This window comes from Biomphalaria glabrata, chromosome 18 (assembly GCF_947242115.1).
Source record: "Biomphalaria glabrata chromosome 18, xgBioGlab47.1, whole genome shotgun sequence".
Lineage (NCBI taxonomy): Eukaryota > Metazoa > Mollusca > Gastropoda > Planorbidae > Biomphalaria > Biomphalaria glabrata.
The window spans coordinates 22899141-22916941 of record NC_074728.1 but is presented as its reverse complement, the minus strand read 5'-3'; the positions used below and the strand labels follow the sequence as shown (position 1 = coordinate 22916941).

The window sequence follows — 17801 nt, the reverse complement described above, 5'->3', positions numbered from 1 at the left end:
ATGTACAAGTTATTTCCCTTATTGAATATCAAACACAATATTTAATTAACAATAATTTTTGACTTATTTGAGTATTTTTTTGTTTATTGATTCATGTCCTACTAGGCACAATAAATAATTATTGAAAGTAACAACTTGATCGGAGAATGCGTGAGTGATAAATAGCGTTAACAAATATTTAAAGTGACTAAACCCAATAAATTAAGCCACATTATATGTATATATACATATACATATATATATATATATCATGGGTGTAGCCAGGGGGAGGTTTTTGGGGTTCAAACCCCCCCCCGAAATGAAATCCCCCCCCCCCCGAAGGGGGGGAAGTCGGAATTTAATTACTGATTTTTTGCTTTGATTTTGTTTATTTTAGGTGAGTTTTAAATACTAAACCATCACTTGCCCCAGCACAACCAAAGAGGTTTTGAGTTTAAAACCCCCTAACAGGGGTTCTGAGTTTAAAACCCCCTACCAGGGGGGTTCGAGTTTAAAAACCCCTACCAGGGGGTTCGAGTTTATAACCCCTACCAGAGGGGTTCGAGTTTAAAAACCCCTACCAGGGGTTTTGAGTTTAAAACCCCCTACCAGGGGGTTTGAGTTTTAAACCCTCTACCTGGGGTTTTTGCAGTTAACTCCCCCTCTTCTATAAAACAAAACACAAAAAATGCAAACGAAAATCCACTAATTCCAAGAGCACAGTTAAGGAAGATTTTGATTTTAAAACGTCTCTAAAATTTACGATAAACCCCTTCTTCAATATAAAAAAAAGCTAATTACACAATCAAAATGTTATGAGCGTAGCTAAATGGGTTTTGACTCAGATTTGAGTTTAAACCCCAATTCAGCGGGGTTTGAAGTAAAAAAATACCTCTTTAATAATAAAAACAAAGCAAATTATGCATTCAAAATGTTATGAGTGTAGTCAAAGGGGTTTTGAGTTTAAACTCCCCTCCAGTGGAGTTTGAAGCTAAAAAGTACCTCTTCAATATAAATAAAAGCAAATTACTCACTCTAAAATCTACGAGCGTAGCCAAAGGGGTTTTGAGTTTAAACCCCCCGCCAGGGGGGTTTGAGGATAAAAAATACATCTTCAGTGTAAGAAAAAAAGCAAATTACGGACTCAAAATGCTATGAGTGTTGCCAAAAGGGGTTTTGAGTTTAAACCCCCATTCAGAGGGGTTTGATGCTAAAAATACCTCTTCAATATAAAAAAAAAGCAAATTACACACTAAAATTATTTGAGCGTAGCCAATCCAATCAGAGGTTTTGAGTTTAAACCCCTCTTCTACAGATGGCTTTTTTTTAAAGTTTAAAACCCTTCCAGATGGTTTTGAGTTTAAGATCCCCCTACAGAGCATTTTGAGGTGGAAAACCCCCAACAGATGATTTTGACGATAAAACTTCTCTTTTCGATATAAAATCTAAAGCAAACTACAGTCACTTAATTCCAAGAGCGTATTCAAGAGAGGTTACACATTTTTACCAGTGGCAGGGATCCATTTATAAACTGCAGTGAATAGTCATCTGCCGAAATTGAAAAACACAAAATGTGGCTCAACAAAGATGGCTAAGACAGATTTTAGGAGTCAGTTATAGAGATCGGGTCTAAATCCTATGCCGAACTGGGAGTCGACCCATTAGTAAGATTTTGAGACAGCGATGCATGAGGTTTGCTGGACATGTTCTTCGACAAAATAAATTACGCATAAGAAGAGTTGCAATGATATCCAAGTACAACTTGACGCCACTCATTCATGGAGGTCCTCATGGCAGGTGGGAAGAGGCTTCAGACATTACCAGTGACAGATTTTTATGGAAACAGCTTGACGTCAAATGCTCCGAACGGCGCAGTAAGAATAGCACATTAGGTTTTTGAAATAAAACTTTTTAATAGCAGGAAAATGCAGTGTAGATACCTCAGAATATGCATTTTGTTGGATTTCAATACCAGAAATAGTGCTTGGCGGCGGGGCTTTGCCCCGCGCTGGGGGAGCTCCTAGCGCTCCCCCCCCAGACCCCTTGCTATTAATGGCGGGGAATCTACAATTTTATGGAAACAGCTTAACAGCAAATGCTCCGAACGGCGCGGGAGGGTCTAAGTCAGTAAGAATATCACAGGTTTTTGAAATAAATCTTTTTACTAGCATGAAAATGCACTGCAGTTACCTCAGAATATGCATTTTGTTGGTTTTCAATATCAGAAATAGTGCTTGACGGCGGGGCTTCGCCCCGCGCTAGAGCTCCCCCAGACCCCATTGCTAGTAATGGCGGGGAATCTACAATTTTTCCACTAACTCATGGAAGAACCTATTCTAGGTCACAATAAACGTCTTCCGAAAGAATAAAGGGTCAGAATGTAATAAAAATTATGTACACACACAAATACATATATTTTTTTTTTTCGCGTGGGGGGGGGGGAGAAAAAAAATCCCCCCCCAAACCCCCCCCGAAAAAAAATCCTGGCTACGCCCATGATATATATATATATATGTGCGTGTGTGTGTGTATATATATATATATATATATACCGAATTATAGTTTCCATTGTTGGTATGCAATGAAATTATTAAATAGGGGCCTACCAGTAATTTATTAAATTGTCTAATTGGTAATGTTTTAATGGATTCATGTCTTGTCTATGTCAACGAATAATTGTGCGAAGTTTCATTTTGATGCCAGATTGGGTGTGAGAGAAATAACATGTACATACTTTTTTACCAGACAGACAGACAGACAGAGTGAGTTGATAAAAGCTTTGTGTAAAAATAAACTTGTTTCAGATGATGACGATGATGGTCTGATAGATGAAGACCTAAAAGACTATGACGGTAATGATACTTTCTTTATTCTGTTATACGTATTCAGCGTATATAGTATATAGTATATATAGTATATACGTATGTAGTAATATAATGACTTCCTAGTTTAAGAAAAGTAAAGTTTCTCTTGCAGACCTTGCGAACTATAGGGCAGATGATGTAAAGGTCATCTGTTTCTGTGGCCCACGGTTAACGAGGGTGTCATGTGGCCAGCACAACGACCAACCTACTTTATCTTTTCCCCAACCAATGTCAGGCACTCAGACCTGGGTGGACCCAAAGGTCCCGAAATTGAAAATCCCAGTCTTCGCCAGGATTCGAATCGCAACTGATATATACAAAGGAACGGTAAATCCCAATATAGTTTGGAATTAGGGCATCGCAGGCTGTGCCAAAAGTGTAGGGCTCTGTGGCGTGCTGCTAACGGCATAAGGGTCGCCGAATCCTGATTCCCCCCCCCCCCCCCCCCCAGGGTTGGTTCACGAAGCCTGTCCCATGATTTGTTATTACTGCAAGGCAGCAGAAGTTTGAGTTCAAGAGTTTTCATTCTATGAGGTGGTTAACCGACCAAGACGAACGAGACCCTTTAGTCCAGGGGTTCTCAACCTGTGGGTCGCGACCCCCCTTGTTATTGTCTATTCTTCTGTTGCTGTATGTGTGTGTGTGTGGGGGGGGGGTCGCTGAAGAGTGGAGGATTGTAAAAAGTGGTCGCCGAGCATAAAGGTTGAGAACCGCTGCTCTAGTCCGAAGCTTACTGGTTTTGGCGCCAATTCCATGCCTTTGACCCTTCCTTTTCAAATGAAAATAATTCCATCGGACCCAATAGCTGAGCCACACGTGAAGGCCAGGAGTTGGACTGGTTGTCAGAGGCTATTTTAGACGCATGCCATTAGGAAGCATTTTATAGGTAGTGGAGTGCTTACATCCATTACCACTTCCTTAAAAACATACTGATACAACCATAGAATAAGCATTAACTTGAATTATTTATGTATATGCAGCTATTTATGCAGGTAGATACACACCTAGATTATTTTTCTCTCACTAACGTATGTATGACTGATAAATATAAGAAACACTAGACCTGCATACCGGTTAATCAGCTAAATGAGTAGCTAGGAATTTGCCATCATTTGGGGGCCCGGGTGGCCTGAGCTTCAAAGGGGCCCCCTTATTACGTAATACGCCAATGCCATCAGCCCTCCCTCCCCTTTAAATATATTTAATACAAAAAGTCGTATCTAATTCACCTCCTAGATGTTGTGTGCAGACCTGGAAAGTTTGGTGCAAGCTGCTTAAAGAACTGCACAAGTTGCTTCGCACTTTGCCACAAAGACACGGGGCAGTGTCTCAAAGGGGGTTGCCCCCCAGGAAACAAATACACCTGTGAGGTCAAATCTTCCACGTCTCCAGTGCCCATTGAGATCACTACTTCTGTGATCAATATCACATCTACTGAGTTCGGTAAGCCTGGTCAGAAGTTAATTGGGTCACTGGATTTGAAGTGGACAGGGCTTGATGCATGGAAATATATACTCGAATAAGTTTAGTATAGACTTAGCATAGTATAAAATAAATTATAGATTCAGCATATAAGAGACTTAGTATAGATTTAGCCAGGGCCGGATTTAGGTATGTGGAGGCCTCGGCACAGATTTTTTGTGGAGACCCTTACATTTTTTCTAACGCGTCTATTTAGATCTACTTATCAATAGCAATACTTATATCTATAAGCACACGCCAAATTATATTTTTAAAAAAGTGTACATGTACATGAAATTAAATTTTCTTTCGTTTTAAAAATAAAATGATTTTCATATGCATATTTAAGTAACCAAAAATGTACATTTTTTATTAATATATACGCAAATCCAGAGCACATTTATTTAGTATACCAAATATTAACAACTGATACTCTTTTAGAATACTCTTCTAACCACGACAGTGTTGTCAACTGTATGATTTAAAGTACTGTAGGTGACAATGCAAGCAAACTCGGAAGGCAAAAATCGTTAAGTTGCTGACTCATCGAAATATGGGTTATTATGCTCTATTGTGGGGACCCTTTTATTGTTGATTCCTCTGAGATGCAGCCCCGCGTGCCCTCCCCTGATCCGGCTTTGGACCAATAATAGTACACTATTATAGAGAATAAATACAATGTAGGCTATATAAAGATTTAGCGTTTAAACATACTAAATTACATAAATATAAATATTTTTAATTATAAGTATATAACAATTATTCACACTTGCGTAGACTACATTTATTTGACTGTGTTCACCCCCATGAAATGTGCATCTGAGATATTTCATTTTGAAATAGTAAGAACGTAGCTCAGACAATCTTGTTCCTACCGCAGTACTACGAAAAGAAGAAATAAATGTGAGTTTATAAAAAAAAAAATTAAAAAAACTTATAGAATAGTATTTTACTAAAAGATGAAATGATTTTTTTTTTTTATATTTTAGTTACTGAGCAGGTCAAAACCACAAAGAAAGGTGAGTTTTAATTATCATGTTATAATGTAAATGATAATGTCGATGTATGTCAATCATGATATCTCAGTGGAGTCTAATTGCAGAAGTATTTTAAAGAAAAAAGACGCGTCATTCGGTATTAGTTGCAACACAGACTGGAGGTGCGGTGGCTGAGCGGTAAAGCTTGGCTTTCGAACCGGGGGTCCTGGGTTCGAATCCTGGTGAACACTGGGGTTTTTAATTCTTTTGGCGCCGCTGCGTCCACCCAGCTCTAATAGGTACCTGGCACTATTTGGGGAAAAGTAATGGAGTTTGGTCGTTGTGCTGGCCACATGACAACTCTTTAACCGTGGGCCACAGAAAGAGATGACCTTTACATCATCTGCTCTATAGACCACAAGGTCTGAAAGGGTACAGGCTGACACGTGACCCCCTTATCCCAGAGCGTTCTGAAATCTTGTGTTGTAGATTAAAATAGCTCTTATAACTCCAAGGGAGATAACAATAATTTCAGAATTTTCATTTCGCAGATTCTTTCCTTATCTCTACGACACGTGACGTTTTAAGCTGTGTATATATCCTATATATATAGAACATTCTAAAGGTAGTCAGTCAGTTGTATAAGTACTCATTTCATACTTTTAGATATATAGGGCAGTCGATGTGAATCATCTGTTTTCATGGCCGACGGCTTAAGAGGATGTCATGTGACCAGCACAACGACCAACCGCCCTTACTTTCCTGAAATAGAATCAGGTACCAGAGAGGGCTGGACTCATGGGTGACTAGGAATGCCGAAATTCAAAATCACAGTCTTCACCGAGATTCGTACCTGAGACCCCCAACCTCCGTGGTTTGGAAGCCAAGCGCCATAGCCCCCTTCCCAAGTCAGTTGATGATTGCAGAGAACAGCAGCTCTTGCTGCGACCTACATATTTTGCCACAGCCAGTGCAGACATAACCGTTATCTGCCGGTGGTTGGTTTAAGTAACTAATTATTTTGATAATATTGAAAAAAGGAGATAACGTCTACATTTTTAGATATATAATTGTAAGTGTGGAGTTCTTCCCCTTGGATATATTTAAAAAAAAATATTTTTATATTTTGCTTGTTTTCTATTTCACTTCTTTCATTCGTTACTAGATTGCCCTATTGGCTCGTATGGTACGGACTGCACCGGAACGTGTAACAATTGCGTGCCTGACTGTGACAAGGTGACAGGCAAGTGTGAAGAATGTGCAGACGGCTTCATCCTCACCGACTATCATTGCAATCACAGTAAGTGGCATTAAAAACTTCTATCCGTTTCATGGACTAGCTGTAACATCAGCCCGTTCATGACCAGGTTGCATTAGGCATTTTTTTTTTTTGGGGGGGGGGGGGTAGTTTCTATTGTTTCTAACGCCTTTCGCCCATGGTACAAACCAATACTTTTTTTCTTTTTGTATTTTAGTTTTAATATTAAAAAAAAAATGTCACTAATATAATTTATATATGCTATAAAAATACATTCTTATATCAAGTCGCCCCACCCCCTATTATTTTATGCCGAATGCAGTCATTAGAAATTATAAAAAGGAACGAGGATTTACGTTTCACTCTACCGCCCTCTCCTCTTTCCAGACGAAAACATGACGTTTTAAAACAGAGTTTATGTAATTGCACACGAATTTATCTTAGTTATTTTAAGAAAAACTTTGATTTGGAAAATGTAGAATTCATACGAAATTTTTTATATATAAAAGTAACAATTGAGATGAGTTCTGAACCCAAATATTATTTTCCTAGTCACCTTTTTCCAACCTTTACTCATACTGATATTTTTCTATTGTAGAAACAATTTTGAGACTATAACTCCTAATCTATGCTTGAATCCTAAAAATGCAAAAAAATTAGAGTAGAATCTAATTGGTCCACTTAAATTCTCCTCACACTTCCGAAAATTTTTTGTTTAGAGCTTTGAATTATAGTTCTGTAACAAAACAAACTTACAAACATGCCTATTGAACAAAATGTATCACTTACAAATGAGCTTTTTTTAAAAAAATATTATTTTTCGAATATTGTTTTTCTTCGGCGATCCTCTAAGTCTTAATTTAAATATGTTGGGGTATCTTATCTTTTCAAGGAACAAATTGGTTGCGTTTGTAATGTAGTAAGGGCCCTGCATATTAGAATATTTTCCAAGTAAAACATTTTCAAAAGGTCCTATTTCAATAGGAAAAATAATGAATGAGCTGTAGATGTCAGGAGAACGCGTTTCTGCTGTGATAAATGCAAGAAAACGCTTTTGGCGTCGGGGCTTCGTCCCCCACTCCAAAGTTCTGGATCGGTAAGTGGCTCGATTGTGCCGGTTTGGAACCATGCCATCTGCCATCCTACGTCGTCCTGCCGAAGGTTTGAAGAGGAATTTGAAACATAAAAAAAATACTTTACGTCCCGGACTGAACCTCCTGCAGAACAGCAAAAGGGGGAGGGGAGGTGTTGGAAGCTGACAGAACAGTAGGGGGTGTGTGGAAGCTGGCAAAACAGCAGGGTCGGTGGAAGCTGCAGAACTGCAGGTGTGTGTGTGCGTGTGGAAACTGCAGAACTGCAGGGGTGTGTGTGTGTGGAAGCTGGCACAACAGCAGGGTAGGAGGAAGCTGCAGAACTGCACGGTCGTGGAAGCTGCAGAACTGCAGGGGTGTGTGTGTGTGGAACCTGGCACAACAGCAGGGTCGGTGAAAGCTGCAGAACTGCACGGTCGGTGAAGCTGCAGAACTGCAGGGGTGTGTGTGTGTGGAAGCTAGCACAACAGCAGGGTCGGTGGAAGCTGCAGAACTGCAGGGGTGTGTGTGTGTGGAACCTGGCACAACAGCAGGGTCGGTGAAAGCTGCAGAACTGCAGGGGTGTGTGTGTGGAACCTGGCACAACAGCAGGGTCGGTGGAAGCTGCAGAACTGCACGGTCGGTGGAAGCTGCAGAACTCCAGGGGAGGGTGTGTGGAAGCTGACAGAACAGCAGGGGGTGTGGAAGCTGGCACAACAGCAGGGTCGGTGGAAGCTGCAGAACTCCAGGGGAGGGTGTGTGGAAGCTGGTAGAACTGAAGGGGGGGGGGGGGTAGAAGCTTGCTGAAGAGCAGGATGGTGGAACAACAAAGGGCTGCCTAGTTTTCCTATTCCTAAAACCGGCCCTGAATTTATACACCTTTTGTTTAGTCTAAACTTACTCTCTCCTTAGCATGTCCGCCATTCAAATTTGGAAAGAATTGCTCAGGAGACTGTATTCTACGGTGCCTTGGTTTTGAATGTGATGACGTCACCAACGGGAGCTGCCCACCTGTAAACGCCACTCAAGCTCATATGAAAGTTGGAAGTAAGTCTGTTATGTGTACTCTCCAAACGTCAAATTGTGATTAAAATATAAATCATATAAGCACAGCTAGATCACTTTGGCAGTATGAAACGGATCCAATCGAAATGTTTATAATTCAGAATGTCTGAACTGGTCAATATATCTACAGGTTTTTTTTTATCCTACGCTAAATGTAGATACACTTGCTAATTAGGTAATTTTCTTTCTGACACTCAGATTTTGTAACAGATGTTAGTTATTTAATATTTTATAATTGTTTTCGCTTCGCCTGAAATCGAAGAATCTGTGTCTTCACATTTCATTCTAGTATTTTGTGTCTTCACATTTCATTCTAGTATTTTGTGTCTTCACATTTCATTCTAGTATTTTGTGTCTTCACATTTCATTCTAGTATTTTGTGTCTTCACATTTCATTCTAGTATTTTGTGCCTTCACATTTCATTCTAGTATTTTGTGCCTTCACATTTCATTCTAGTATTTTGTGCCTTCACATTTCATTCTAGTATTTTGTGCCTTCACATTTCATTCTAGTATTTTTTGCCTTCACATTTCATTCTAGTATTTTGTGTCTTCACATTTCATTCTAGTATTTTGTGTCTTCACATTTCATTCTAGTATTTTGTGTCTTCACATTTCATTCTAGTATTTTGTGTCTTCACATTTCATTCTAGCATTTTGTCACTTCACATTTTTTTATCCATTTAAATTTTATCCCACTTCGGATGATAACAGCTAGATAGAGCTCTGCAAGGCAGTGAGTCATGGACTACCTAGGCAAAACATGAGAGAAAACTAAACTCATTTCACTTGCTCTGCCTCCCAAAGATCTTGAAAATCATATGGCAAGAGAAAGTGTGTAATACTGAGATCCTTGCGCGAACGGGTCTTCCCAGCATCTTTACAATTCTCAGACAAATCCGCCTGCACTGGTTTGGTCATGTCGACCGGATGGAGGACGAATCGCGTCATCCTTTAAAGACAACTCAGGACAGGTTCAGGTTTAAAAAAAAAATGGTCGTCTTCACCTTGGATATGTGGATATAATCAAACAGGACCTCATAGCATTGAACTACTGTTAAAACATAGCCGCACTATGTGGAGGGAGATAAAAACCCCAAGAAAGCTATGGACAGCGTAAAAACATGCGCTTCAGCTCTGGAAGAAAAGCGTGCCATATGAAAAATGGCCGGCTCCCCTACAACCAAAGTGAAAGCCACTTTAACCTGCGATATTTGTGGATGGGAATGTCTCTCCAAAATAAGGCGTCACAGTCACATGAAAAAAAAGTGTTAAGTTACAACTTCTTCAACGCTTGCAATATTCCGTTTTGTTTTCAGAATTTTTGATGCCTTTGTTGTTTCTTGTTCCTGTGGTCTGCATTGTGCTAGGAGCATATTTATTAAGGTGAGTTTAACTCTAGTCGAAAGGCCATTGGACTACAAACAGTAATAAGCAATTATACATAAACCACTTTATACATAAAACACTGAAGCATAAATGCAAAATCTAAACTCGATAAAATATCCAGCCAGACACAAAGATAAAGGCACATTTCTTGTTCCATATGCTAGGACTAATTTGTACAAGTTCCCCTTCAGGCCTTGCGATCTATAAGACAGATTATGTTAAGGCCATCAGTTTCTGTGGCCAACGGTTAACGAGCAGGGTATCAAGTGGCCAGCACAATGACTAACCGCCTTCACAACTTAAGTCAGGTACCCATTAGAGTTGGGTTGACTCAGGGGCACCCATCAAATTCCGAAATTAAAAATACCAGTCTTCATCTAGATTCGAACCCAGGGCCCGAGGTTCAAAAGCCAAGCGCTTAACCACTCAGTGACCGCGCCCCCAAGATAACAGACGAAAAAAAGTAATTTATTAAGAAAGTCCCTTTAGAAGTGGCGCCACTGACGATTATATTGATTAGGGTTATTACTGTAATTATGTTGATTATGAAAAGGGAATTATGGCTTCCTTCAATCGTAAGCGACTATGGGTCATCTCATAGAAACGAGATGAATGCCTGGGCATTAGCTGTGGTAGGAACGATGTCTCCCACACAGCAGTTTCCCCCCTCTCCAGGCAGCTGATGTATCCAAACGAGCGGCAAGTGCCGATACAGTTTGGGGGCAGTTTGGTGACCCCGAAATGAAATAGCAAAAAAAAGAAAAACAAAATAAACAACGAAACAAAGATTTACGCTAATCATAAAAATAACAAGGGTCTTCTGACATAAGAAGCCTACGCAAATAGATGTAAACATTGAGTCCTATTAGACACTTAGAGCTAGGCCACCAGACGTAGAGCCCTAGTACTCTGCTTTATTTGAGATTTGATAAAATGTTCGCATTGTATTTAATATTGGGCTAGGCCCTCGACTGTCTTCAATTGGAGGTCCAATGCGTCTGCCTAGTTTGCCTTTACCTAAGGCCGTCCCTGGTCCCTCAAGAAGTAAATTATGAAGTATACATATCCATTGGCCCTAAGAAAGATTCCCTTTTTTAAAAAGAAATATAAACATGTAAAGGGAGTTAATTCGAAGAAAAAAAAAGTTGTTTTTTTTTTATGCAAAAATCGTCACAGTTTCGGTTCTTAATTCTATAACAACTTATTTCCGTGCCAAAAAATCAGTCTGTCCAATTGATACTTACCCCTTTCAGACCAAGAGATCCATAGGGCAGATGATGTAAAGGTAATCTGTTTCTGTTGCCCACGGTTAACGAGGGTGTCATGTGGCCAGCACAACGACCGACTGCTTTTACTTTTCAACAACTAATGTCAGGAGGTACCCTATAGAATTGGGTGGACTAATGATCCTGAAATTAAAAAAAAAAATCATTGTCTTCACAAGGATTGATACCCTGGACCAGCAGTGTTTTTGTGTTTCGAAGAAGTTAAATTTAGAGCGGGTTTAAATACTGGAGAAGATAATAATCAGCAAGATCAGTAAATAAGTTTTAAGCTTCATGTTCAATCTACGTTTTCTGAATTCAGGATTAAAATTAAAGTATTATTGTGTTTATAGTGTGTGTTCCATCTTTTCCTGTTTTTTTTTTGTTTTGAAAATAAATAGTAAATCTAGCCCTGAAGAATTTTGCTTTATGCTCCACAGAATTTCTCCGAATCTATCAGAAGAGTTCATGAAACATCTACCTGAACAGATGTGAAAGGGACCTCGCAATGTCACCTCAGGACTGAGTCATCCACCTTGGATTATGCGTTTATAGAAATACCACAGACTTAATGAGACGTATATCCATGTGGACTATTATGAATGGGTCAAGCGGAAATGAACCTGACCGGGGAACGGTCCTCAAACAGTGGCAACTGCATCGATCTACACAGTTCATTCCTCTTAAAAGTTTCCGTAGCTCCTTGACATGAAGACTATTACATCTTATCTTAAGACTCCCTCGGTAGCACCGAGGGCAGGATTTGAACTCAGGGTCATTGGAAGACAGTCCAAAGCGCATACCACTCGACCAGGACATCATTCTTTTCATGGACATAGGTCTATGTCACCCAAAAATGTATTCTGGAAACATTGAAATGTATCTTTAGACACCTACAACCTGATAGTGTGGGTTTGATGTAATTATGGGGCAAAAGTTGGACACTTTTAGTTCAACTAAAAAAAATTAATTAAGGCCAAGGTTTAACTAGAAAAAAAAAGTTAAAATCGTAGTTTAATTAATTTTTTTTGTAACAATCCAAAAAGTTTAATTAAAATGTGTACAACTTTTCAACATGTGGTCAGGGTTGAAACGCTCATCCCTGTTTTCTTGACATGTGATGTCAACAACTTTGATTATAAAAAAATGATGCAGTTAACAACTATTTAGTCAGTCTGCACTTGAAGAGGGTAAGGTAAGGTGCTGGTCGAAGTTATGTGAGTCAATATCTGAACTTGAAAGTAGCAGTATTATAAAATGTTCACACTTTTTTTTTGCTAAAAGCTTCTATGCTATATTATGAATGGGGTTGTTCCGAATATTTTTCTGAGTGACGTGGTGGGGTCTAGTTTCTGTTTATAGTGGGCATCTGATTAGCGAGTTAGGTCAATATTTAGTGATTTTAATCAATTCATTTGTGGCAAAACAATAATTTATTAACTGCAAGAACATCAAGTACACCCTTTTTATAGCTGAAACCTTAGATGAAGCCGAAACCTATAATAGATTCTAGTCTTTAGACTTATTATTGAGATTTAGGTCTAAATTGAAAGGCCTATATAGATCTAAAAGCATTAGGATAACCAACTTTAGAAAAAAAACACATTTTAATTCACACCCTCCCTGACCAAAAATAAATAAACTGTGTCCGAGTGATTTTAAAAACCTGGTACAAATGCCCGTATACCACGCCAATAGTCGATGATACAATAAGACTACCCTGCGTTGTTTTTTTCATTGCATGTTACGTAATAGGGTTTGCTTAACTCTTTCTCTCTGTAATTATTTACCACATTCTGGTGGAATCAACGCTGGTATCGTCAGTTAGGAGAGAAAGAGTTAATGTCAAGTGGTCAGACGAAAACACACTGGCAGGGTTAGTCAAGCATGTTCTTAGATCTATCTTTACACCAAAATAGTTACACTCCTATCCTGCCCAGAAAGTAAATAGACTGTGTCCGAATGGTTTTAACAACTTGGTCAGATAGAAGTACACAAGTAGGCCTGGTGTACTGTAGCATGTACTACTTGTAGTCTATAATGGCAAGACCACCCACAGCGTTTTCTTTCCTTGCGCATTTAACAGTTATGTAATAGAGTTAGTTGTATGGTGAATGGTCAGACAAGAAATTAACACATTGGCATGGTTAGTCAAGTATGTACTTTACACTACACTAAAATAGTTACACAGGTCAAATGTTTCATAACAATCCGACAATTTATTTTCTAATTCATTTATTACTAGATCCGTTAAATAATTACTTAATATATATATTTTTTTTAGTACCAGGTACAAGCACACATACTTATTAAGACATCTTTTTTTTTTCTAATTTTATTGTGCATTAATGTTTATGTAGTAAACATCTTCCTCATTACTGATTTTATTATGGATAAATATTTCTACAATGTTAAAAGAATTAGATCGAACCGTAGGCATACGGTTATATGATTATAGGTAGGTCTAGATCAAACTCCCTTTAAAAAAAAGGTTATGAAATAGTTTTTATGGTTTAATTAATTTTCGTTAGTTTAGTTTAACTCTATTTTGAAATTCATGATAAACTTTTAGTTAAATTACTTTATTTTAGTTGAAACTTAGTTTTAGTTTAATTTATTAAATTTTGTTTAGTTTTCATTTCGTCAGCACTAGTTTCATGTTTATAAAGCTGTCTGTCTGTCTCTCTGTATGCTAAAAGGTTTTTACAATGTTATAAGGATTAGATCGAGCCGTAGGCATACAGTCTTGTTTGTAAAATGTTTTACATGTTTCGGATGTTCCTTCAGAGTTGAAGATAGTTTACTTCCTAGTCCAAACCTCCCGCAGGACGACGGGGGATGGGAGCGGGCAGGGTTTGAACCCTCGACCGTCGATAAATCCGAACGACAGTCCAGCGCGCAAACCGCGCGACCAGGCAGTATGATTATAGTTAGTTCTAGATCAAACACCGCCCACCGATTTAAAAAAAAACAATGAAATAGTTCGTATAGTTTAGTTTCACTATATTTTGAAATTCATGATAAACTTTTTGTTCAACTATTTTATTTTAGTTAAAACTTTTAGTTTAACTTTTAAATTTAGTTTCGTTTCCATCACTAGTTTCATGTTTTGAAAGCTTATATCAACTCACTCTGTTTGTCTGTTTAAAAGCTTGTACACATTATTTCTCTGACCTCCAATCTGGGATGAAGCTGAAATTTTTATTTTTTTAGTTGACAAAATAGGTTTTTTTTTTAAAAAAAAGCAAATTAGTTAATTAACTATTGGTTATAAATTATTTTAGTTGGCATTGAACAAGGGAAAGAAATCTTACTTGACAGATGTGGTGGTATAAGTTTAATTATTCCCCTTGAGGAGTCATGATCTGTTAATGAAAATGTTTTTAATGCATTTTATGTATTTAAAAAGCGATCACGGAAACATTCACAGAGATACGCCTTTCTTCGCCCCGCCCCTCCTCCTTTTCCCATCTAAAGCTAAAAGCATGAAATGGCGCTAAACAAAAATAATCAGTAAAAATATTTCTAATCGCACAGATTTATCGTTGTTAGTCTATCTATCTATCTATCTATCTATCTATCTATCTATCTATCTATCTATCTATCTATCTATCTATAGTTCGTCAATCGTGGCTCGATGATGACCACTTAGTCATCCAGGGGGCTGAGGGCTTTGCACTGTGGTTTTATGCCTCCTCATGTGGGTGGTGAGACCTATGTGAGCCCGGAATGTTCGGCCGCACACTGGGCAGGTTATTCCAGCTCGAGCTAGTGTCGTTTGCCTTGCTTTTCTTTTCTGGCGTTTTTCTTCTGCCAGCGTTGTTCTTTTTTCCTCAGCAACCTGTGCGCCAGTTTTCACAGCGCGACGCCATGATGCTCTATCATGTCTCTCTGTCTCCCAGATGCTTGGATCTATCTATCTTTTTGTCAATTATCAATCTATCTATAGTTCGTCCATTGGGGTTAAATAAATAGCCACTTTCGTCCCCCAGGCGGCTGAGGGCTTTGCCCTGGGGTTTAGACCCTCCTCGTGTGGCTGGTGGGACCTACGTAAACGTCCATGGGGTTGTCTTCCCTTTGTCGCTTGTCACAGTCTCTATATGTTTGACTAGCATATGTAGATCAAGACCTACGTCAATGTAACTTTAAATGTGTTTTTTAAAACCTTTATTCAATTTGTTAACTGAAATAACGTATTTTTATGTAAACAAGAAAAACTATTTAACTTTTAACCTTTACCAGTATATGGAATCCTTTTTTTTTCTTCTGTATGTTTTGGAGATTAAAAAAAATATTAATCAAATGTAGCCTATTATTCTTGTTACTATTTTCTTTGATAATGTATTAACAGTATACAACAGTGTTTCCCAAACTTATTCCTTAACGAAACACTTGGCCCATTGAAAGTGTAGGCCTTTAGAAGAACTCTTTGCTATTGTTTAAGATTTCTTGTAAATTATTTCATTAACTTATGGATCCCCTATTCAGGTCTCTTGAAACACTAGGGTTTCGAGGAACATAGTTTGGGAAACAATGGTCTATAATCAGGTCATGTTGTAATTTTATTTTATATTCTAACGTGGAAGACCTAAAAGTGTTTGTAACGGTATAGTTCTCGTGTCAACACCTTGCGATCCATGTGGCATCTGTATCAATGGCCAACGGCTACTACGGTGGGATGTGACCAGCTCAAGGACCAACAGTCTTTACTTTAACAAACTAACGTCATGTATGAATGACAGTTGCGACGACTCAAGGACGTCCCGAAAATTCCGAGGTTCAAGCTGCCGTGATTTCAGCTCAGGACCCTCGGTTCGGAAGTTAGGCTCTACATCATTTGGCCACCACAAGCCACAAATAACACTTGTCCTTTTTAAAGACACGAAGCTCTGGTTGAGCTTAAGACCGTACCTTAGAAAGACAAAGTAAGACAGATTACTCACAAAGAATGTCGCAAAGCAATGAATCAATGCACCGGCCTGTCTCTTGATATCCTGCTAAGAACAGCTGCTGACCGGGAAAAGTTGTGGTATTCATTTACAGCAGCGGTTCTCAACCTTTTTACTTCCGCGGCTCCTTTTTCACAATTGTCCATTTTGCGGCGAACCCCTGGCCGTAAAATCATATTTTTTTGCTACTGTTATAAAAATGTAACCATAATGTAAATATCTGATAGAATTACCAAAGCTGCCTCTTTAATCACCAAACTATAAATATTTCTGTTTATAAATAATTACTAATTACTAATAACTGAGATTGTAATTTTATGACTTTCTTATATATACGTATATCGTGATCAACAGATTCATTTTTTATACTTAAGTGGTAATTTCAAACGGAGCGTTTCATCACACCATTTGATGGATAGTAATTTAAACTGTCACAAAAAAATACTTATGCTGCGACAATTACAAAGTTTGGAATGATTGTGATTCAGATGTTCGCATCATCTATTCTCGAATATCAATTATACATACTAAAAAAATAGTAGCTACCCAAGAAAAATTGTGTACAATGTCGAGTTTTTTTTTTTGACAAAAATCTAGTTTTCCGATGGTCTTAGGCGACCCCTGGAAAATTTTATTTCGACCCCAGAGGGATCGCGATCCACAGGTTGAGAACCCCTGGTTTACAGTTACACAAACTGTCATTTCACCTCTACATCGAAAGTCGAGAAACAGATGAGATAATGACAATCTCTTTCAATGAAAGGCCTATCCATTACCCTGAAGTCCGCCGTAGATAAAAGTAAAGTAAAAAAAAAAAAAAAAAAAGTAAAGTTCCCCTTTCAGACCTGGCGGACAGATGATGTTAAGTTCATCTGTTTGTGTGACCAACAGTTAACGAGCAATGCGTCACGTGGTCAGCACAACGACCAACCACCTATACCTATATCGTCAGGTACTTAGTTGAACTCATGGGCGCGAGATTTACCGAGATTCAGGTTCGGAAAAAGCGCTTAACCGTTCAGCCACTGCACCCCCCCCCCCTTTTTTTTTTTTTTTACCTATCCATTAGTTTATTGAACCGTTGGGGCACCAAGCAAGACTCGTCGACCGTCTTTCTCCATTCCTCTCTGTCTTTTGCCTTAGTTAGAACCTCTTTTAATGGCAGGCCCGTCCATTCTTTTATGTTGTCCTCCCATCGCTTTCTCTGCCTCTTCTTATTTTTCCTGGTACTGTTTCCTGAAGGAAGGTCTTTGCGAACCCCGAAGATCTAGTAATATGGCCATAGATTATAAGCTTGCGTTTTTTTACGATAGTTAGCAGGTCATCATGGGGTCCAATCGCTGCAGTAACCCTGTCTCTAATATCTTGGTTTGTGATGCGGTCTTTGAATGTGATATTTAGGATCCTTCTCCAATAATCATTGGTGGTTGTTTATTTGTTAGTATTATGACATTCTACGCATTTTACATTTTGCGCACAATAGACTTTTAAAAAATTAGGTTTAATCCTTAATCCTTTTTTTTT

The 17801-nt window shown here is 38.6% G+C and overlaps 2 long non-coding RNA genes across 2 annotated transcripts; both read left to right on the top strand.

The window, feature by feature from the left end:
• Positions 1-2781: 2781 nt before the first annotated feature.
• On the top strand, positions 2782-8621 carry LOC129923884 (uncharacterized). The gene is made up of 5 exons (XR_008775827.1): positions 2782-2831; positions 4080-4286; positions 5294-5323; positions 6447-6581; positions 8522-8621. It is a non-coding gene; the product is annotated as an uncharacterized LOC129923884 (long non-coding RNA).
• On the top strand, positions 8620-15591 carry LOC106065476 (uncharacterized). Its single transcript, XR_008775826.1, has 3 exons — positions 8620-8656; positions 9994-10060; positions 11769-15591. It is a non-coding gene; the product is annotated as an uncharacterized LOC106065476 (long non-coding RNA).
• Positions 15592-17801: the final 2210 nt, after the last annotated feature.